A 22,784-nucleotide genomic window follows, 5' to 3' on the forward strand; every position below is an offset into this window, starting at 1 on the left:
CTTAACTGGTGCCCATGTGGGATACCAGCACTGCAGGCCGGAGCTTTAACCTGCTGTGCCATAGTGCCAGCCCCCAAAACATACTTTTTTTGAATTTGACAGGTAGAGCTATAGACAGTAAGAGAGAGAGACAGAGACAGAGACAGAGAAAGAGAAGGGTCTTCCTTTAGTTGGTTCACTCCCCAAATGGCCGCTATGGCCGGCGCTGTGCCGATCCGAAGCCAGGAGCCAGGTGCTTCTTCCTGGTTTCCCATGCAGGTGCAGGTGCCCAAGCACTTGGGCCATCCTCCACTGCCCTCCTGGGCCACAGCAGAGAGCTGGACTGGAAGAGGAGCAACCGGGACTAGAACCTGGCACCCATATGGGATGCTGGCGCTGCAGGCGGAGGATTAACCAAGTGAGCCATGGCGCCGACCCCTACATACTTTTAAAATATAATGAAAATACTGGTTTGATATGGCTGGATGGGAAAAAGAATTAGATATACTATATAGATTTAGTTGAATTTTTGTAGATATTAGGTTTTTGGTATGATTATAGAAAAAAGAACTTAGATTGTAAGAAGAAAGGTGTTTCTTTTCAGATAGTCCTTATATATTTATATGTATTTTTTTAAAATGGATTTTTTTTTTATTTGAAAGGCAGAGCTAGAGAGAGACAGAGACAGAGAATGAAATTTTCCAATCTCCAAATGGCTGCAATGGTGGGAGCTGGGTGGGTCCAAAGCCAGGAGCCAGGAGCTTCTTCCAGGTCTCCCACATGAGTGCGAGGACCCAAGTACTTGGACCATCCTCTGCTGCTTTCCCAGATGCATCAGCAGGGATGATGAATTGGAAGTGGAGCAGCCTGGACTCAAACTGGGGCCCATATGAGATGCCGGCCCTGCAGGCAGCAACTTTACCCACCACTATGCCACAGTGCCGGCCCCTGTATCATGGTTTAAATTGTGTTTTTCCATACTAGTGAGAGGATGTGCTGTGTATTTCCTTTTTTTTTTTTTTTTTTCTTTTTCCATGATGAAATCTCTGTAGATGGTATTGATTCCTTAAGAAAGTATTATGAGGAAGTAGCTTGTACTTTGGTATTACTAGTGTTTGGTTGTATGATTTTTTATTTACACACTGAACTTTTTGCAGTTCCTTGAACACTCCTTATTCTTTATTCTCATTGTACATATTCTCATTGTACCTGGAATGTGCTTCTTTCTCGCTTCCACCTTGTGAACCTGTTCTTCCTCTCTGCCCCTAGGTGTAGAGGTGTGGCATGTTTTCTCTCAGGCAAAGGAGGGCCGCAGTTTTTTAGTACTAGTTGAATTGTCTATTTTCCCTTAAGCTTCTAGGGGATAAGAACTCTAAAACATATGATAATCCTTATTACATAGACAGTGCCTGACGTTTAGTGTCACTCTGTAGAATAGATGATATGAATAAAAATGATTTGGAAAAAATGTTAGTATACTGCAGTGTGGTAGGTGGTCAGTGTCAGAGCCAAAAGTACTCAGGATCCTGACTGAGTTATGGAAATCTGCTGCAGAGTATTTACTTGTGGCTAGTATAGTTGATGTCAGTGAAGTTTATCTTCAGGTTTAGAAAACATAAATTTCTATCTCTGTATTTTTGAAAATATTACTTGGATATCTAATTCAAAAATCGACATTAACCTTTTGTCTTTGTGATTTACTCAGCAAAAGCTTCAAGTGGCATCAAAGACATCTGCTTTTCCCCCTGCCATGTTTATTTCTTTGGAATATTTATTACATAATTCGTTATGCTGAGGAACTGATAGGAAAAAGATTGAAGTTCCCAGCTTAATAACAATGGAAATATATTGATTCTTCAGTGATTTGTTACTGACCTCCCAACATTAATTAGCTTTTCATCACTACAATGAAATAACTGAACCAGTTAACTTCATGAAGAAAAGAGATGATTTAGCTCACAGTTTGGGAGGCTGAAGATCCAAATAGCATAATGTAGCCTCTTGTTAATAAATGTGGCATGGTGGCTGGGGGGAACATATGTAGGAGAAGGATCACATGGTGAGGCAGAAAGTAGAGTGAGGGAGGGCCAGATTTGTTCCTTTTATAGCAATTATAATTACCAAGGGATTGCATAAAAATGGTCTTAAATGCCCTTGACCTAAGATCTGCCACAAAACTCCAACTCCTAAAGGTTCTACCACCTCTCAGTACCACCATCCTGGGGACCAAGCCTCCAGTCATGCAGACTCTTGGACACTCAAATGACATCAAATTCATATACTCCGTTGTGTTTGAATAATATGCTTGTATACTTCTATCATTCTAGGATTTAGAAAATGTTTATACTGTAGGAAATAATGTAATAGTTACAATTCTCCATTTTAATAACAAAAATATAAATACTTTCTTTTAAAAGAGCTATTAATTTTGTGGTAAATGTTGGCATAGCAGGGTGCTGATTGGGACGCCTGTGTCTATATTGGAGTGCTTGAGTTTGAATCCCATTCCATTCCCAATTCTAACTTCCTGCTAAATGCACACTCTAGAAGGCAGCAGGTGATGGCTTAATTAGTTGAATCTCTTCCACCAAAATGGGAGACCTGTGTTGAGTTCTGGGCTTCTTTCTTTTGCCTGGCCCCTTTGTGGCTGCTGTTGTAGGCATTTGGGGAGTGAACCAGCAGATGGGACATTTCTGTCTCTTTCTGCCTTTCAAATAAATCAATAAAAATTTTGCTAATTTTCTTTAACCTCTTCTATTATTTATAGCCATCTTACCCAGATTATCACTTTTTCTCTCAATGATGTATAATTTTTTCTACTAGCACGAATATGGAATTCTTTGTTTTTACAAAAAATATATCATGCTATTTTTATTACTCTATAGCAAGTCTTTTTTTTTTTTTTTTTTTTTTAAGGTTTACTTATGTATTTGAAAGAGTAACAGAGACAGGGGGAAAGATAGAGAGATCTTCTGTCCGTTGGTTCACTCCCCAAATGGCCACAATGACCAGGGCCTGGTCAGACTGAAGCCAGGAGCTAGGAGCTTCATCTGGGTCTCCCATGTGGGTGGCAGGGACCCAAGCACTTGGGTCATTTTTCACTGCTTTTCCAGGCACACTAGCAGAGAGCTAGATTGGAAATAGAGCGGCCAGAACACGAATAGGCACCCATTTGGGATTCTGGTGAGCAGATGGCGGTGACTTAACTCACTATGCTACTGTGTAGGCCCTTCTATAACATGTCTTAATGCATCATGGTCAATAAATATAGTTCTGCATTGATCTTCAAGATAGCTCTTTTAAAGGGCAAGTGTTGTGGTCAGTTGGTTAAGCCCACGCTTGGGATGCCTATCTTAGTGCTTTGTTTGAGTCCTGGGTGCTCCATGCTTTCTGTCCAGATTCCTGCTAATGCTTCTAAAAGGCAGCAGATGACGACCCAGGCACTTGGGTCTCTGCCACCCATGTGGGAGACCTAGATGGAGTTTGGGTTCTTGGCTTTGGCCTAGCTCAGACCTGGCTGTTGTAGCCATTTGCATTAGTGAACCAGTAGATGGAAGATCTCTTTCTCTGTTGCTCTGCCTTTCAAATAAATCAGTAGATCTTTTAGAAATAAAAGCTCTTTTATGACTTATAGTATGGTTATATCATCATTTGTTCAGCTGTTTTCTGGTGAACATTTGGATTGTTAGGTTTTTGCCACTGTAAAAAGTATTAAGTATTTGTGTACAAATCATCTTATTTGCTGATGCTTTTATATCTATAGACTAGAATCTCCAAAATGTGATTTCTGGGTTGATAGAGAAATACATTTTAAGTGTTATTGCCAGATTACATCCTAAAAAAAGATGGGTATAGTTTTATAATTTCCACCCTTACTACTGTGAGTTCTTGTCATCACACGACTGGATATAAATTCTTAATTTTTACTAGTCTGCCCATGTTCTTGAGCACTGTCTGTTTGGGGGTATTTATTTACTTTTTATTTGGTTATTTATTTTGTTATTTCTCTCATCTTATAAGAATACCTGATAGAATATTAATTCTTTGTTATATGGCACATATACTTTTCTTGCCTTTCATTTTTCTTTTAACCTTGTTTGTGTAACAGGCATTTTTTTACCTGTTTATGTCCTTTTCCTCTATGATTTGTGACCCCCTGCCTCTTTGTAACAAGAATATGCAAAAGTTCTCCCAAATATTTTTTTAAAAAATTGTGGTTTAAAAAGAAAGCATTATCTCTGTGTAGCTCTACCTTTCAATTTGATGAAAATAGGTAAACTTTTTTTTTTTTTTTTGACAGGTAGAGTGGACAGTGAGAGAGAGAGACAGAGAGAAAGGTCTTCCTTTGCCGTTGGTTCACCCTCCAATGGCCGCTCCGGTGCACCGCGCTGATCCGATGGCAGGAGCCAGGTACTTATCCTGGTCTCCCATGGGGTGCAGGGCCCAAGTACTTGGGCCATCCTCCACTGCACTCCCTGGCCACAGCAGAGAGCTGGCCTAGAAGAGGGGCAACCGGGACAGAATCCGGCGCCCCGACCGGGACTAGAACCCGGTGTGCCGGTGCCGCAAGGCGGAGGATTAGCCTAGTGAGCCGTGGCGCTGGCTAGATAAACTTTTTTAAAAGCAAGCTATATTCATCTGTAACACTTAATACAGTGTGAGGTGGGGAGTCTTATATGATTTTCCTTTGTTTAGAGAGCCAGTTGAGACAGATTAAATAAAAATTTTATTCTTGGTGAATTAAAAGCTACCTGTTATATTAAGTTTATATAAATGTTCTAATTTTGAATTTTCAGAATTTTTATACCATAATTTTACTGTTTTGAGTGTAATTACTGTATAGAAAGTTAGTTTCTGTTAAGAGCTTATACCTGGCTTTTCAGTTTTGACTATTCTTAAGCATTTATTCTTTTTTTTTTTTTTTTTAACATTTATTTGAGAGGCAGAGTTGCAGAAACAGACGAAGAGACAGAGAGAAAGTCTTCTATCTGCTGGTTCACTCTCCAGATGGCCACAGTAGCCAGAGCTTGGCCCACCTGAAGCCAGGAGCTTCTTCCAGGTCTCCCACACTGACAGGGGCCCAAGGAGTTGGGCCATCTTCTGCTGCTTTCCCAGGCCATAGCAGAGAGCCGGATAAGAAGAGGAGCAGCCGGGATACAAACCGGTGCCCATATGGGATGCCAGCACCACAGTCGGGTGCTTAACACACTACGTCACAGTGCTGGCCCCAGCATTTATTCATATATATATATGGGATAAAATTTTGTTGAGTTTAGACAACCTCAAAAAAGCCTGCTGTTTGTAGTTGCTCTACGCGGGTGCTTCAGAATGTCTGTGTAAAATCAAAATCTTTATCTTGGTGCAAAAAAGTTGAGCATTAGAGAGAGAGGAAGGGAGGGTTAGAGAGAGAGAGGTCTTCCATCGACTGGTTCATTTTCCAGATGGCTGCAACTGGCAGAGCTGGGCCAAACTGAAGCCAGGACCCAGGAGCTTCTTGAGCTTCTTCTGGGTCTCCCTTGAGAGTGCTGGGGCCCAAGCACTTGGGCCATGTTCTTCTGCTCTCCGAGGCACGTTAACAGGGAGCTGGATCTGAAGTGGAGCAGCTGGGACTTGAACCGGCACCCATATGGGATGCCATAGCTGCAGGTGGCAACTTTATGCACTATACCACAGCACCATTTCCCAGCAAAAATTTTTGAAATCCATGTATAAAATAGTTCTTTAAAAATGTCATGAAAACTGTGTGATATGAAAAACTGCATGGATTGCAAAAACTTTTTGGATGAAAATCTTAAAAAATTATTTTTATTATTTGGGTGATCATTTCATTTAAAAGGCAGAGAGGCAGATAGAGACATCCCCTCATTCCCTTCTCAAATGCCCACAGCAGCCAGGGTTAGGGCAGGCCGAAGCCAGGAGCCTGGAACTCAGTCTGATCTCCCACTTGGGTGCAGAGACCTAAGTATTTGACCCATCACCTGCTGCCTAGCTGGAAGCTGAATCTGAAAGTAAGGAGCCACAACTGGAACCTGACAATTTGTTGTGGGGTACAGGCATTTCCTAAACTTCTTTTTTATTTTTCTTTTTATTTGAAAGTTAGAGTTACACAGAGAAAGAAGTAGAGGCAGGAAGAGAGAGAGAGTCTTCCATCCACTGGTTCACTCCCCAATTGGCCGCAATGGCTGGAGCTGCACCAATCAGGAGCCAGGAGCTTCTTCTAGGTCTCCCATGTGGGTGCAGAGGCCCAAGCACTTTGGGCCATCTTCTACTGCTTTACCAGGCCATAGCAGAGAGCTGGATCAAAAATGGAGCAGCCGGAACTTGAACTGGCACCCATATAGGATGCGGGCACTGCAGGTGGCGGCTTTACCTGCTATGCCACAGCACTGGCCCCCTAAACTTCTTATAATTCTATTTTCCATGAACTTTCTGAGTACCCTTTTATATGCATACATATTAATTTTGGAGGCCTGACATTTGTTAATGATAATTTTATCTTGGTGTGGTGTGTCTGCATTTGTTTAGGTAATGTTTCAGAATTTTTGATGAATGTATTTTAGATTTCATAGTTTTCTTACACTTCGTATACTTCTTTTGTCTTTCTTACTAAATTTATTTCTAGGAATTTTACTTTTTCTTTTGAAGATTTTATTTATTTGTTTGAGATGTAAAGTTACAGACAGTGAGAGGGAAAAGGTCTTTCGTCCGCTGGTTCAACCCCAAATGGCCACAACGGCTGAAACTGGACTGATCTGAAGCCAGGAATCAGGAGTTTCTTCCAGGTTTCCCATGCAGTTGCAGGGTCCCAAATGCTTGGGCCATCTTCCACTGCTTTTCCAGGCCATAGCAGAGAGCTGGATGGGAAGTTGAGCAGCTGGGACTTGAACTGATGCCCGTATGGGACGCTGGCGCTTCAGGTGGAGGATTAACCTACTGTGCCACTGCACCGCCCTGTAGGTATTTTATTTTAACATGGATGTCAGTGGGACATTTCCCTCTCCATTCCTACTAATTAATATCAGAAACAGGAGTTAAAAATGAATATAATACTGTCTGTGGACAGCCTCCTTTCACTAACCTCCCCTTTGTGTATTCAAAATTAACAGAACTTGGATTCATGAAGAATATTGTAGGTTAGTATTAAATTACTTTTTTTTTTAAAGATTTATTTATTTTATTTGAAAGGCAGTGTTAAACAGAGAGAAGGAGAAGTGGAGAGAGAGGTCTTCCATCTGCTGGTTCATTCCCCAGTTGGCTGCAACAACCGGAGCTGTACGGATCCGAAGCCAGGAGCCAGGAACTTCTTCCAGGTCTCCCACATGTGTGCAGGAGTCCAAGGACTTGGGCCATCTTCCACTGCTTTCCCAGGCCATAACGAAGAGATGGATGGGAAGTGGAGCAGCTGGGACTAGAACCGGCGCCCATATTGGACGCACTGCAGGTGGCAGCCTTACCTGTTATGCCACAATGCCAGCCCCTTAAATGACTTTCTGTTGTTTTTGTTTGTCATCTTGTAGAAAAATGCCCTTGGAGAAATTTTTTTGGGGTAAATGACATCATTTTATTTTATTTTTTCAAAGATTTTATTTTACTTGAAAGGCAGAATTAGAGAGAGTGGCAGATCTTCCACCTGCTAGTTCATCCCCCAAATGGCTGCAACAACTGGAGCTGGCCAGTCCAAAGCCAGGAACCAGAAGCTTCTGGGTCTCTCATGTGGGTACAGGGGGCCAAGCACTTGGGCTATCCTCTGCTGTTTTTCCAGGTGCATTAGCAGAGAGCTCAGTCAGAAGTGGAGCAGCTGGGATTCAAACTGGTACCCATATGGGATGCTGGCACTGCAGGTGGCGGTTTAACCTGCTGCAGTGTAGCACCAGCCCCATGAATGATATTTTACTAAGTTTAAGAGTTTATGATTTTGCTTTGTTTATTCATTCTTGTGATTTTTGTTGATTTGAATTTTCAACGCAGGCTTTGTTACTCAAGTTATATGTGTTGATTACTTGGAAAGGTGTAAGAAAATAAACATATATAAAAGTTAAAAAGGCATCTAATTTTACATCAAGCACAAATAACCTGCATCAACATTTATTATTCTCCTTGGGGGCACGGCTTTAAAACACTAATATTTTGTTTGGAGAATTTGATGACATTTCTGGAATTGAGGACATCTTAGTATATTTTGCTGACAACATTAGGGTTGAGAGTGAAAAACTGCCTTTTATTTTACTAGTGTCTAATCAAGTTTTTTTTTTTTTTTTTTTAAGATTTATTTATTTATTTGAAAGTCAGAGTTACACAGAGAGAGCAGGAACGGCAGAGAGAGAGAGAGGTCTTCCATCCGCTGGATCACTCCCCAGTTGGCCACAATGGCAGGAGCTGCACCGATCCAAAGCCAGGAGTCAGAAACTTCTGGGTCTACCATATGGGTACAGGTGCCCAGGGACTTGGGCCATCTTCCACTGCTTTCCCATGCCATAACAGAGAGCTTGATCGGAAGAGGAGCAGCCGAGACTAGAACCAGTGCCCATTTGGGATGCCGGCACTGTAGGCGGTGGCTTCCTGCTATGCCACAGCGCTGGCCCCTAATTATGTATTTGTTTACCCGAATTCTTGACCTTTATTACTTTTCATGCTGCTTAATGCTATTGAATTCATCAGTAGGCATGTTTACATTTATATATGTAGATTTTTTTAAGTCTCAAATTTGATGAGTTTTAGTTATAAATAATTAAGTGTAGCAGAAGATGCCTATAATTATAGTGGCAGTTCATAGAGAATTGAACTTACATCCTTTTAGAGCGTAGCCAGCTGGCTGCCTAGACAGGGTGTGGTGGTATCTTGATGTGATTACACATTCCACAGCCTATTCTTTAACCTTGAAGATCCAGGAATTCCATTTCAGCAGTTCACCTAGAGATTGTTCAGACCGATCGCACACACTGATTTGTAAGTTAAAATGGTAGTATTGTGGTTCACAAGGGGGTGGTTCTTTTCTCCTGAGTAACTTGAGGATGCTTTCCACAGCATGCTGTTTGTGTAGGTACTTAGGAGTTGAAGTACTAGGGGAGGTGATTAATAATTGGAAAGTTGCTTTGTGAGCCTGAAACAAGAGCACATGTTTGGATGGTTTTGAATGTTTTCATCATTGTAGGCTCTGGGAAAACCTGATGACAGAGCTATCCTTGACCCACAGTGATGTTTGCCTACCCGGTGAATAAAATACTTCCATCCAGATTTAATCTCTCTTATTCAAACAGTGATTTATGAACACTGACCTCTTTACTTTATAAACCATTTCCCTTCTATGAACACATTTATTCATATAGAGGAAACAGGTGTACACCCTTCCCACACTCCCTGTCTACTCCCCCCAAAAGAAAGAAAACCATAAAAACACAATGACTGATAAAAAATCCAGGCTAGGTCAGTTTAATGACAGCCAGTATCTGTAAGATATACTAGAAGGGAGAAGTCTGCTTGAAGAATAATAGAATTCTTCGATTGATTTAGTTTAAGCTTTCATTCTTTTTGTAAGATTTATTTATTTATTTGGAAGACAGAATTGCAGGGAGGGGGCAAGAGAGAGAGAGAGAGAGAGAGAATGAATCAATCTTTCATCAGCTGGTTCACCTCCTAAATGGCTGCAGCAGCTGGAGCTGGGATGATCTGAAACCAGGAGCCAGGAACTGCTTTAAGAAAAATTTGAGGCTGGCGCCACGACTCAGTAGGCTAATCCTCCGCCTTGCGGCACCGGCACTCCGGGTTCTAGTCGCGGTCGGGGCGCCGGATTCTGTCCCGGTTGCCCCTCTTCCACGCCAGCTCTCTGCTGTGGCCAGGGAGTGCAGTGGAGGATGGCCCAAGTGCTTGGGCCCTGCACCCCATGGGAGACCAGGAGAAGCACCTGGCTCCTGCCTTCTGATAGGGGCGGCCATTGGAGAGTGAACCAACGGCAAAAGGAAGACCTTTCTCTCTGTCTCTCTCTCTCAATGTCCACTCTGCCTGTCAAAAAAAAAAAAAAAAAAAAAAAAATTGAGAGACAGAGGAGCTCCCCTGTGCTGGTCTGCTCCCCAGATACTTGCAATGGCCAGGAGGCCAGATCAAGGAGCAAGAACACAATCGAGATCTCCCAAGCTGGTGGCAAGAAAGAACCCAGTTATTGGACCATCTCTGCTGCTTCCCAGGGCTTGCATTGTCATGTAGCTGATGTAAGGGAGACAGAGCCTTGAATTGAACTCTGGCACTCTGATGTGGAACACAGGCATCTTAACTGCTAGTCTAATACCTGCTCCTCAAAAGGAGGAGGCTTTAATGTTGAAAAATTACTTTTAAGAGCAGGCGCTGCGGCTCACTAGGCTAATCCTCCGCCTAGCGGCACCGGCACACCGGGTTCTAGTCCTGGTCGGGGCGCCGGATTCTGTCCCGGTTGCCCCTCTTCTAGGCCAGCTCTCTGCTGTGGCCAGGGAGTGCAGTGGAGGATGGCCCAAGTCCTTGGGCCCTGCACCCCATGGGAGACCAGGAGAAGCACCTGGCTCCTGGCTCCTGCCAGCGGATCAGCGCGGTGCGCCGGCCGCAGCGCGCTGGCCGCGGCGGCCATTGGAGGGTGAACCAACGGCAAAGGAAGACCTTTCTCTCTGTCTCTCTCTCTCACTGTCCACTCTGCCTGTCAAAAAAAGAAAAAAAGAAAAGAAAAAAAAAAGAAAAATTACTTTTAATTTAGGATTTCTCTCTTTGCTTGCCTTTTTTTTTTTTTTTTTTAGATTTATTTATTTGAAAGGCAGTTAGGGGTGGGGTGAGGCAAGGGGGAGATGGAGTGAGGGGGGGAGAGGGAGATTGAGTTTTCATTTGGTTAGTTCACTCCCCAAATGGCTGCAACATCCTGCATGGGCCATGTGGAAGCCAGGAACCAAGAACTTCATCCAAGTTTCCCATGTGTGTGGTGGGGGCCCAAGTCTTTAGCCATTTTTCCACTACTTTTCCAGGTACATTAGAGGAAAGCTGGATTGGGAGTGGAGCAGCTGAGACTTGAAATAGTGCTCATATGGGATGCACGAATTGCAGGTGGTAGCCTAACCTGCAAGGATTTCTTTTTTATTTTATTTTATTTTATTTTATTTATTTATTTATTGACAGAGTGGATAGTGAGAGACAGAGAGAAAGGTCTTCCTTTTTGCCGTTGGTTCACCTTCCAATGGCCTCCATGGCTGGCGCGCTGCAGCCGGCACATCGCGCTGATCTGAAGCCAGGAGCCAGGTGCTTCTCCTGGTCTTCCATGGGGTGCAGGGCCCAAGGACTTGGGCCATCCTCCACTGCACTCCCGGGCCATAGCAGAGAGCTGGCCTGGAAGAGGGGCAACCGGGACAGAATTCAGTGCCCTGACCGGGACTAGAACCCGGTGTGCTGGCGCCGCTAGGTGGAGGATTAGCCTATTGAGCTGCGGCGCCGGCGAGGATTTCTTTTTTAAAGTTAGATCTCAGATACATTTAGATTGAGGAGAGGAATGATGGTATAGCACTAAGAACTCCAGGTTTTTCATTCTGTGTGTGTTTTGTAATGATTTATTTATTTAAACGGCAGAGTGAAAGGGAGAAAGAAAGGTATGTTCCATCCACTGGTTCACTTCCCAAGTGTCTACAACAGTGGGGCCTAGGCCAGGACCTCCATCTGAGTCTCCCACATAGATGATGGGGGATCAGGTCCTTGGGCCCTCATTTGCTGCTTTCCAGACACATAAGCATGAAGGTGGATTGGAAATGTAAAATAGCTGGAACTTGAACCTGGCACTTTGACATAGGCATCCCAAGTGATGCTTAACCTGTCTTTTTTTTTTTTTTTAAAGATTTATTTGAAAGTCGGAATCACTCCCTAAATGGCTGCAATGGCCAGGGCTGAGCCAGGCTGAAGCTAGGAGCCAGGAGTTTCATCCTGGGTATCCCATGTGGGTGTAGGGACCAAAGAACTTTGGGTCATCCTCTGCTGCTTTCCCAGGTACATTAGCAGGGATTGGAAGTGAAGTAGCCAGGACTCAAACTGGCACTCATATGGGAAGCTGTCTCTGCAGACAGCTGTTTAATGTGCTGTGCCACAGTGCTGGCTCCCATCCTAACCTGTAGCACCAAAGTGTGCCTGCCCCTCTTACTCCTGCCCTCCCCGCTGCCTTGTTTTGGGTTCTTGACTTGCCTGTCAGTAGCTTAAAGCCCACAGCAGGGAGTGTGAGTTCAGAAGTAGGGAGAAAGTTATCTGGTAGGGTAGATGAGAGGACTGGGTGACTGGGTTGAGTCCAGACTGTTATCCCATAGTTACTTGTGTCAGCATACCTTTTTTTTTTTTTTTTAAACAGGCAAAGTGGACAGTGAGAGAGAGAGAGAGAAAGATCTTCCTTTTCTGTTGGGTCATCCCCCAATGGCCACTGTGGCCGGCGCACTGCGCTGATCCAAAGCCAGGAGCCAGGTGCTTCTCCTGGTCTCCCATGCAGGTATAGGCCCCAAGGACTTGGGCCATCCTCCACTGCCTTCCTGGGCCACAGCAGAGAGCTGGACTGGAAGAGGAGCAACGGGGACAGAATCCAGTGCTCCTACCAGGACTAGAACCCAGTGTGCCGGTGCCGCAGGCAGAGGACTAGCCTATTGAGTTGCGGCGCCAGCCTGGAACATTTTTTAAAAATTATTTTTATTTATTAGAAAGAGTTACAGAGAGAGGTAGAGACAAGAGGTCTTCCATCCGCTGGTTCACTCCCCAGATGGCTGCAATGGCCGGAGCTGGGCTGATTCAAAGTCAGGAGCCAGGAGCTTCTTCCAGGTCTCCCACGTGGATGCAGGTGTCCAAGCACTTGGGCCATCTTCTACTGCTTTCTATATAAGAGACATAAATGTGTAACATGGATCACTTAGACATTGAGTAAACCATTGAAATAGTAAATATAAGTGGGTAGATATGAATGGAGAAAGTGGCAGGAATACAATTGTTGTGGTAGATTTTTTTTTTTTTAATTTATTTGACAGATAGAGTTAGATGGTGAGAGAGAGAGAGACAAAGGTCTTCCTTCTGTTGGTTCACCCTCCAAATGGCTGCTATGGCCAGAGCTACGCCGATCTGAAGCCAGGAGCCAGGCGCTTCCTCCTGGTCTCCCATGCAGGTACAAGTCCCAAGCACTTGGGCCATCCTCTACTGCCCTCCCGGGCCACAGCAGAGAGCTGGCCTGGAAGAGGGGCAACCGGGACAGAATCCGGCGCCCTGACCGGGACTAGAACCCGGTGTGCCGGCGCCGCAAGGCGGAGGATTAGCCTAGTGAGCCACGGTGCCGGCCCCCTGTGGTAGATTTTTAACAAGCTTTTCTCAGTCTTTGGTGTTAATAGGGCAGTTAGTATGCAAACCACATAATTTTATAAGTTTATTAGGCAGATATAATTTTGTATTTTTCCCCCATGTGCATTACATATTAAATGTTAATCTCCTTTGAATAATTTCTTGATGAATCCAGTTCTTTTGTAGAAGCTACATTATGGTACTGTTTGTAATTTGTGGGTGCTGTTAGAACCCTAGGTATAGTTGAACACTTTGTGCTTGTACACTGAGCAGTTTCAGACTATGTTTTCTCAATGCTTATTTCTGTTGTATACAGTATTTTGCTTATTATTTTGCTACTATTGTTTATTTCCTTGTTATTAGGTGACAGTTTTAACTACTGTTAGGTGTCTTTTCCTAAAGCAGTTTCTTTTTTTTTTTTTTGACAGGCAGAGTGGACAGTGAGAGAGAGAGACAGAGAGAAAGGTCTTCCTTTTGCCGTTGGGTCACCCTCCAATGGCTGCCGTGGCCGGCGCACCGCGCTGATCCAAAGCCAGGAGCCAGGTGCTTCTCCTGGTCTCCCATGGGGTGCAGGGCCCAAGTACTTGGGCCATCCTCCACTGCAGTCCTGGGCCACAGCAGAGAGCTGGCCTGGAAGAGGGGCAAACGGGACAGAATCTGGCGCCCCGACCGGGGCTAGAACCCGGTATGCCGGCACCGCAAGGCGGAGGATTAGCCTAGTGAGCTGCGGCGCCGGCCTGCAGTTTTCTGTTTCTAAGGAATATATTCTTGGGGCCCATGCTGTGGCGTAGTAGGTTAAGCCTCCGCCTGCATCCAGTATCGGTGCTGGCATCAATATGGGCGCCGATTCATGACCTGGCTTCTCTTCAATCCAGCTCTCTGCTTATGGCCTGGGAAAGCAGTGGAAGATGGCCCAAGTGCCTTGGCCCCTATATCCACAATCGAGACTCAGAGGAAGCTCCTGGCTCCTGATCAGCAGCCCAGTTCAAGCCATTGTGGCCTTTTGGGAGTAAACCAGTGGATGGAAGACCTCTCTCTCTGTCTGTTCCTCTCTCTGTAACTCTGCCTCTCAAGTAAATAAATAAATATTTAAAAAAACAAAAGGCAGAAACTGATAAATGATAGAAAATTATGTTCCCTAGTTTCTGCTTCTTTAAAAAAAAATTTTTTTTTTAATTTTTATTTGAAAGGCAGAGTCAGAGATGCAACAGCTACGGCCAGGCCCAAACCAGGAGACCAGAACTCACTATAGGTATCCCACATGGGTGGCAGGGAACCAAGTACTTGAGCCATCACTTGCTCTCTCCCAGGGTGTGCATTCACGGGAAGCTGGACCAGAAAAGTGTGACAGCTGGGACTTGAATCATGCATTCTGATATGAGACATGGGCATCCCAAGAGGCATTTTAACCTCTGTGTGCTGCTGTTGCTTGTTTGTTATATAATTAGAATTGTGCAAATTATTTTCCTCAGTAGACTTTTGAATTCTAAGATTTATTTATTTATTTGAAAGGCAGAATTGGAGAGAGAGAGAGAGAGGAGAGAGTGAGTGAGCGAGCAAGTGGTCTTTAATCTACTGGTTCACTCCTCAAATGGCTGCAGGTGTCCAGGCTGGGACAGGCTGAAGTGCAAGGGCCCAAGGTCTTGGGCCATTTCCCGCTGCTTTTCCAGGTGTATTAGCAGGGAGCTGGATTTGGAAGCGGAGATTCACTGGTTCACTCCCCAAATGGCTGCAGCAGCTGGGGCTAGGCCGGACTGAAGCCAGGAACTTCTTCCAGGTGTCTGATTTGGGTGCAGGGGTCTAAACACTTGGGCCATCTGCTGCTGCTTTTTCAGGCACATTAAGCAAGGAGCTGGATCAGAAATGGAGTAGCCTGGACTCAGGCTGGTATCCAGATAGGTTCCCAACATTGCAGTTGACGACGTCACTTGCAACGCCACAGTGCGGGCCCCATCAGCCAGCTTTTCTGACTTGCATCTTTGGAGGTTGCTTTTAGTCCACACAGAAACTCCCTTCTAGGCATCTTAACATTTATGAGTCAGATAACATTTTCTAGTTTCCCAGCCCCCATAGGTCCCACATCTAGTTCATTGGCGCAGAAAATAATTATATAATTATATGAGGATTTAGTGTCATCTTTTATGGGCCCAACAGTTTGACCGTATCTTAATATATGAGATTTTATAGTAATGCTTTGTTTCACAAGTGGTTAAATACAATTATTAGGACAATTAGCAACATTTTCATTAGTGCCATGTAATATCCTATGAATATATGTATATTTTCTATAATTGAGCTAATAGATCCTAGTTGTTCAAAAGTTTTTTGTTTACGTTTTAAAAAATCTTTAATTTTAAAATTAAAATGCAGTAAAATAGATATGTGTGTACACAATATTTTTTTTTTTTTTGGACAGGCAGAGTTAGACAGTGAGATAGACAGAGAGAAAGGTCTTCCTTTTCTGTTGGTTCACCCCCCAATAGCCACTGCAGCCGGCACGCTGTGGCCGGTGCACCGTGCTGATCCGAAGCCAGGAGCCAGGTGCTTCTCCTGGTCTCCCATGCGGGTGCAGGGTCCAAGGACCTGGGCCATCCTCCACTGCACTCCCTGGCCACAGCAGAGAGCTGGCCTGGAAGAGGGGCAACTAGGACAGAATCCGGCGCCCCGACCGCGACTAGAACCCGGTATTCCGGCACCGCTAGGCGGAGGATTAGCCTAGTGAGCCGCGGCGCCGGCTCATGTTGTCCCTTTTAAGTATCCTGCACCCTAATTACCTTTTTTTCTTTTTTAAAGATTTATTTATTTACTTGTAAGTCAAGAGTTACACAGAGAGAAGGAGAGGCAGAGAGGGAGAGAGAGAGGTCTTCCATACGCTGGTTCACTCCCCAATTGGTCACAACAGCTGCAGCTGCGCTGATCGGAAGCCAGGAACCAGGAGCTTCCTACAGGTATCCCACGGGTGCAAGGACCCAAGCACTTGGGCCATTTTCTACTGCTCTCTCAGGTTATAACAGAGCTAGATTGGAAGTGGAGCAGCCAAGACTCGAATTGGTGCCCATATGGGATGCCAGCACTGCAGGCTGTGGCTTCACCTGCTACGCCACAGCGCTGGCCCCTTGCACCCTAATTACATAACAATCACTGATATCCTCTCGCTCTTCTGTAAGAATATCATGTAGGGCCAGCACTGTGTTACAGAGGGTTAAGCCATAGCCTCCAGTGCCGGCATCCCATATGGGTGCCAGGTTGAGTTATAGCTGTTCCATTTCTGATCTTGTTCTCTGCTGATGTGCCTGGGAGGCCAGCGGAGAATGGCTCAAGACTCTTATCTGAGAGACCTGGAGGAAGTTCCTGGCTCCTGGCGCTTGGCTCAGCTCCAGTTGTTGGGGCCATTTGGAGAGTGTACCAGCAGATGAAAGATTTCTTTCTCTGTCTCTGTCTCACTGTCTTTCTGTCTCTGCCTTTCAAATAAATAAATAAATCTTTAAAAATTTCATATAAATGAACCTTTTGCAACATAACTTTTTTTTATTTATTTATTTAATTTATTTGAGAAGTAGAGTTAGAGAGAGAGAGAGAGAGAGAAAAGTCTTCCTTCCACTGGTTCACTCCCCAAATGGCCGCTACGGCTGGTGCTGCGGCTATCCGAAGCCAGGAGCCAGGTGCTTCTTCCTGGTCTCCCATGCGGGTGCAGGGCCCAAGCACTTGGGCCATCCTCCACTGCCCTCCCAGGCCACAGCAGAGAGCTGGACTGGAAGTGGAGCAATCGGAACTCGAACTGGCACCCAAAAGGGATGTTGGCGCTGGAAGTGATGGCTTTACCCGCTACGCCACAACACTGGCCCCTGGTGAAGGGAACAGACAATTTTTTACTTCCCACTCTTGGGGACTCACTCTTGGAATCTTAACTAAGCTGGCCAGTTTACTTTCTCCTGTTTTCAGGTGCCTGCCTGGCTGTCACTGCCATTACTGTTCTTCCACAGCTGCCTAGGGTTATTGAGTTATTGCCTAGGGCTTAGGGTGGAAGGAAGGGAAAAAACAAAAACTCACAGAATTTTCCCTCTTTGTCATTGATCCTCTTCTTCTGGCTCCTAGGACCAGAAAGGGATGGTTTTTCTTGGAACTCCTTCTCTACCCAGCATTTTGAGCTGCCTTTGAGTCCAGACCGTACTGGAGGGGAAATGGTAACCTTTGCCAGTTCAGTGGAAAAAAGATACACGTGGCTGTGGTGTGCATTTTGTGTAGGATTTATCATTGTGTTCAGAGTGAGAGACAGATGAATGTGTGCTTATTCCATCTTCTCTGGATCTAGAACTTTCTGTTTAGTTTTGATCTTAGAATGTATTTTCTTACATTTGCTCAGTTCTTACTGTGTAAATTTTTATTTTCATTCATGCCTATTTAGGTATTTTCTTATGATGTGTAAAGGAATTAAGTAGTACTAAGTTGTCGTAGTAAGTTGCTGCTATTTTTAAGCTGTTTTTAAGAGACATCTTAGCATTGGAGGAAGAATGTTGAATGGGGGAATCAGGAAAGTTGAGTCAGGCCATTAACTTACTCTGTGACCTTGTTTCAGGCTGGATCTTCAGTATTCTCTATAAAAAGTACATGGCATATACTATATTCCTATTTTGTGACTGATAGCTGAGCATTTACTTGGGCTAGCTTGTTTTTCTCTCAATTGGCTAAAACTCATATACTTCTTTCCTGTTGGACTGTACTTCTAAAGACTAGATTTATACTTTCCCAATTGTCCTTTTGTTTGCATTGTAAAATCATTGAGGTCTTTGTAGAGGAAAGCTGTTTGTATTCCTCATTGATATATATTGATTTTAGGTTTTTTTTTTTTAAAGATTTTATTTATTTATTTGACAGGTCGAGTTATAGACAGTGAGAGAGAGAGAGAGAAAGGTCTTCCTTCCGTTGGTTCACTCCCCAAATGGCTGCCACGGCTGGCGCTGCAGGAGCCAGGTGCTTCTCCTGGTCTCCCATGTGGGTGCAGGGGCCCAAGGGCTTGGGCCATCTTCTGCTGCTTTCCCAGGCCACAGCAAAGAGCTGGACTGGAAGAGGAGCAACCGGGACTAGAACCGGCGCCCATATGGGATGCCGGCACTGCAGGCGGAGGATTAACCTAGTGCAACACAGCGCCAGCCCCTGATTTTAGTTTTTACAAACTTCTCTTGTTCTTCATCTACCTATTAGGGTTAATGTAAGATTCTTTTTTTTTTTTTTTTTTTAATGTAAGATTCTTTTTAAAGGTAGATTAACTGAGTTTTGGATAATCAAAAGTGATTTTTTTCATTTAATTCTTGGTCACTAATATCTTAACAGCTTTATACTTTTCTTAGGTTTGTCAAATGAGCATTATGTGACAAATAGCATATTGGTTTTACTTACTGTTAGGTGTTGGCTTATGCTCAAATTGGTGATTCTTTTTAATTTCTTACTGTTTATATTTATGAAAAATCTAAAGGATTAAAATGCTCAATTTATTGAAGTTTTATGACTTCTAAAGTTTTTGATTGTGAAAAATTTCAAATATACATGAAAGCAGAGAATAGTATAATATACTTTCATGTACTCATACTACCTCAGCAGTGATCAACATTTTACCCATCTAGTTTGACCCCCCCCCCCCTTTTCTCTGTTCTCCTCAAGACTTTTAAAAAAAGATTTATTTGAAAGGCAGAGTTACAGAGTCAAATCTTCCATCTGCTGGTTCACTCCTCAAGTGGCTACAACAGCGGGGGCTGGGTTGGGCTGAAGCTAGGAACCTGAAATTACATCCGGGTCTCCTGCAAGGGTGCAGAGGCCCAAGTATTTGGGCCATCTTCCACTGCCTCCCCAGGTACGTTAGCAGGGAGTTGGAGTGGAAGTGGATAGCTGGGACTTGAGCTGGCTCCCATATGATATGCTGGCATGGCAGGCGACAGCTTAACCCCCTGTGCCACAACACCAACCCTCAAGATCTTTTTTCCTGGAGTATTTTTTTTTTTTTTAAGATTTGTTTATTTATTTGAAAGGCAAAGTTACAGAGAGGGAGAGGCAGAGTGAGTGAGTGCTTCCATTTGCTGGTTCATTATCCAAATTATCACAACAGCCACGGCGGGGCTAGGCTGAAGCCAGGAGCTTCTTCCAGGTCTCCCACATGGTTGCAGGGGCTCAAGCATTTGGGCCATCTTTCACTGCTTTCCCAGGGGCATTAGCAAAGAGATGGATTAAAGTGAAGCAGCCACAACTCCAACCAGTACTGATATGGGATGCTGGCGCCACAGGCTGTGGCTTAACCTGCTGCCCAGACCCCACCTGGAGTATTTTAAAACAAATCCCGGCAATCATGTAATTTCTTTTTTTCTTTTTTGACAGGCAGAGTGGACAGTGAGAGAGAGAGAGAGAGAGAGAAAGGTCTTCCTTTTTTCCATTTGTTCACCCCGCAATGGCCGATGCGGCCGGCGTACCGCGCTGATCCGAAGCCAGGAGCCAGGTGCTTCTCCTGGTCTCCCATGCAGGTGCATGGCCCAAGCACTTTGGCCATCCTCCACTGCATTCCCGGGCCACAGCAGAGAGCTGGACAGGAAGAGGAGCCACCGGGATAGAATCCGGCGCTCCAACCAGGACTAGAACCTGGTGTGCTGGCGCCAAAGGCAGAGGATTAGCCTATTGAGCCGTGGCACCGGCTTCATGTAATTTCATCTATAAATTTAATGTTTGTTTTTGAAGTATTGAGAGAATTCCTGGCCTTGGAGTTTTAAGACCTGGTTCAGGTGGTAGCTGTGTTAGTTTACTGTCTTTGTGGTCTTAAGCAGGTTGCATACTTGCTCTGTTTCTTCATTGGCAAAATAGTGGTAAAAATTTCTACTCTTACTTCAAAAAGGTCTGAGGAGCAAATTAGACAATGAGTATAAATTGTATATTTTAAACACTAGATGTTTGAGTGTTTCTATTAAAAAATAACAAAAACAAGCATATAAATAGCTTTGTATATTTTATAATTTTAATTTTCTTAACTTTGTTGAGATATAATATACATATAAGAGTACTTCAAATAATTGTGGAAAATGGAATTAAGAGATTAGTTTATTTTGGTCCAAAGAAATTGTGCCTCTTGTTTTGCTGAACAGATTTTTTTTAAAGAAAGATTTATGTATTCATTTTAAAGAGTTACACAGAGAGAGGAGGAGAAGCAGAGAGATATGTCTTCCATCCTCTGGCTCACTCCCCAGTTGGCTGCAACGGCCCGAGCTGAGCTGATCTGAAGCCAGGAGCCAGGAGCTTCCTCTGGGTCTCCCATGCGGGTGCAGGGGCCCAAGGACTTGGGCCATCTTCTACGGCTTTCCTAGGCCATAGCAGAGAGCTGGATCGAAAGTGGAGCAGCCGGAACTGGAAGTGGCGCCCATATAAGATGCCGGCGCTGCAGGTGGTGGCCTTACCCACTACACCACAGCGCCCACCCCTTAACAGAATGTTTTTGAGACTCTTACATGTTGTGAATTGCTCTGTGTTATTCTGAAAAGTATTTAATTGTATGGGTACAGCATTGGCAATTTACCTGTTAATGGACATTTGGGTTGTTTCTAGTTTTTGACAGTTGTAAATCAAGTTTCAGTCAGCATTCCTGTACAAGTCTTGGTGAGAGCACATTTTTGTTCTTCGTGGGTAGCTACTTCTCTTGGATAAACACTTGTGTTTACTTCTTGAGTGTATGTTCAAATTTATAGAAAATTCAAATTGCTTTCCAGAGTAGTTGAACTATTTTATTTCTGTTAACAATACTTGGGCCGGCGCCGCGGCTCACTAGGCTCATCCTCCGCCTTGCGGCGCCAGCACACCGGGTTCTAGTCCCAGTTGGGGCGCTGGATTCTGTCCCGGTTGCCCCTCTTCCAGGCCAGCTCTCTGCTGTGGCCAGGGAGTGCAGTGGAGGATGGCCCAAGTGCTTGGGCCCTGCACCCCATGGGAGACCAGGAGAAGTACCTGGCTCCTGCCATCGGATCAGTGTGGTGCGCTGGCTGCAGCGCGTCAGCCGCGGCGGCCATTGGAGGGTGAACCAACGGCAAAGGAAGACCTTTCTCTCTGTCTCTCTCTCACTGTCCACTCTGCCTGTAAAAATAAAAAATAAATAAAATTAAAAAAAACAATACTTGGTATGACTAGTCTCCCCCCCACCCTGCCCCTTTTGGAAAGACAAGGAGCTTCCATTTGCTGGTTCAATACCCAGTGGACTGCAACAGCTGGGGATGAGCCAGATCAGGCCATGAGCCAGGAATTCAGTCCAGTTCTCTCTCACATTGGTGGCAGCAACCTAATTACTTGAGCCATCACCTTTCATTACCTGTTGCTTTCTAGGGTCCAGATTAACAGGAAGCTGGAATCAGGAACTGGTACCAGGTAGTGAACCTGGGGGTACTCTGATGAGTGACACTAGCATGTTAACTGCTTGTCCCTGGTCAGTGTTCAATTTTAGCCCTTCTAATGATGTAGAAGGTATGAGGTATCTTATGATTTTAATTTGCATTTCCCTGCTAACTAATGATGTTAAACAATGCTTTGTGTGCTTGTGACCATTAATGTATCCTTTTTTGAGGATGTTCTGTTTATATCTTTTACCCACTTTAAAATTTTGGCTTGATTACTGTAGTTTATTTGAAAGAGAAAGAGATCATTCATCTACTAGTGGATTCCCCGAATGCTTGCTACATTTGGGGCTGGGCTAGGTTGAAGCCAGGTGCTAAGAACTCAGTCCAGATGTCCCACATGAGTGGCTGGGACCCAAGTACTTGAGCTATCACCTGCTTCCTACCAGGGTGTCCATTAGCAGGAAGCTGGAATCAGGAACAGAGCTGTGACTCAGACCTAGGTACTCTTGTGTGGGTTGTGGGCATCCCAGACAGCGTGTTAACTGCCCTGTTTAGTATCTGTCCCTTTACCCACTTGTAAATGATTGTCATAAGTGAGTTGTCAAATTTATATATTCTGAATACAAATCCTTTGTCATTTAGGTATTGTGAATGCTTTTTTCTTTCTGTGGCTTTCATTTTTATAAAGGTATCTTCTGAGGTGCCAAAACTTCAGATTTTATAGTCTGTCATGTTTTTCTTTATGCTCTATGATTGTGTATGAAGTCTCCGTTTAACCTAAGTTGACAAAAATTTTTTTTCCTGTGTTTTCTACTGGAGGATTTTAACTTTAGCTTTGATGTTTAGTTCTATCACCCAGTTCGAATTTGTCTTTATATTGTGTGAACTTAGGGAGGGTTGAGTTTAAATGCCCTCACCCTACCTCGCCCTGCCTTCAAATCAATATAGGTCTAGTTGTGCTAACATCACTCTTTAGAGGACTGTTGTTTCAGGGCAGGTGTTTGGCTTAGGGGTTAAGGTGCTGTTGGGACTCTAGTATTCTACATTGGAGTGCCTAGGTTTAAGTCCTCCTTCTGTTTTCGTTTCTGCTTTGTACAAGTGCATGCCCTTGGAGGCAGCATTTGATGGCTCATGTAATTGGGGCTCTGA

General features: G+C 44.3%; 1 protein-coding gene across 2 annotated transcripts in view; it reads left to right on the forward strand.

The window, feature by feature from the left end:
- Positions 1 to 22,784, forward strand: part of AP1G1 (adaptor related protein complex 1 subunit gamma 1) — a 100,764-nt gene that overhangs the window by 6,721 nt on the left and 71,259 nt on the right. The gene's annotated exons all lie outside the window — the stretch shown is intronic.

This window comes from Oryctolagus cuniculus, chromosome 18 (genome assembly GCF_964237555.1).
Source record: "Oryctolagus cuniculus chromosome 18, mOryCun1.1, whole genome shotgun sequence".
In the NCBI taxonomy this organism is placed as follows: Eukaryota; Metazoa; Chordata; class Mammalia; order Lagomorpha; family Leporidae; genus Oryctolagus; species Oryctolagus cuniculus.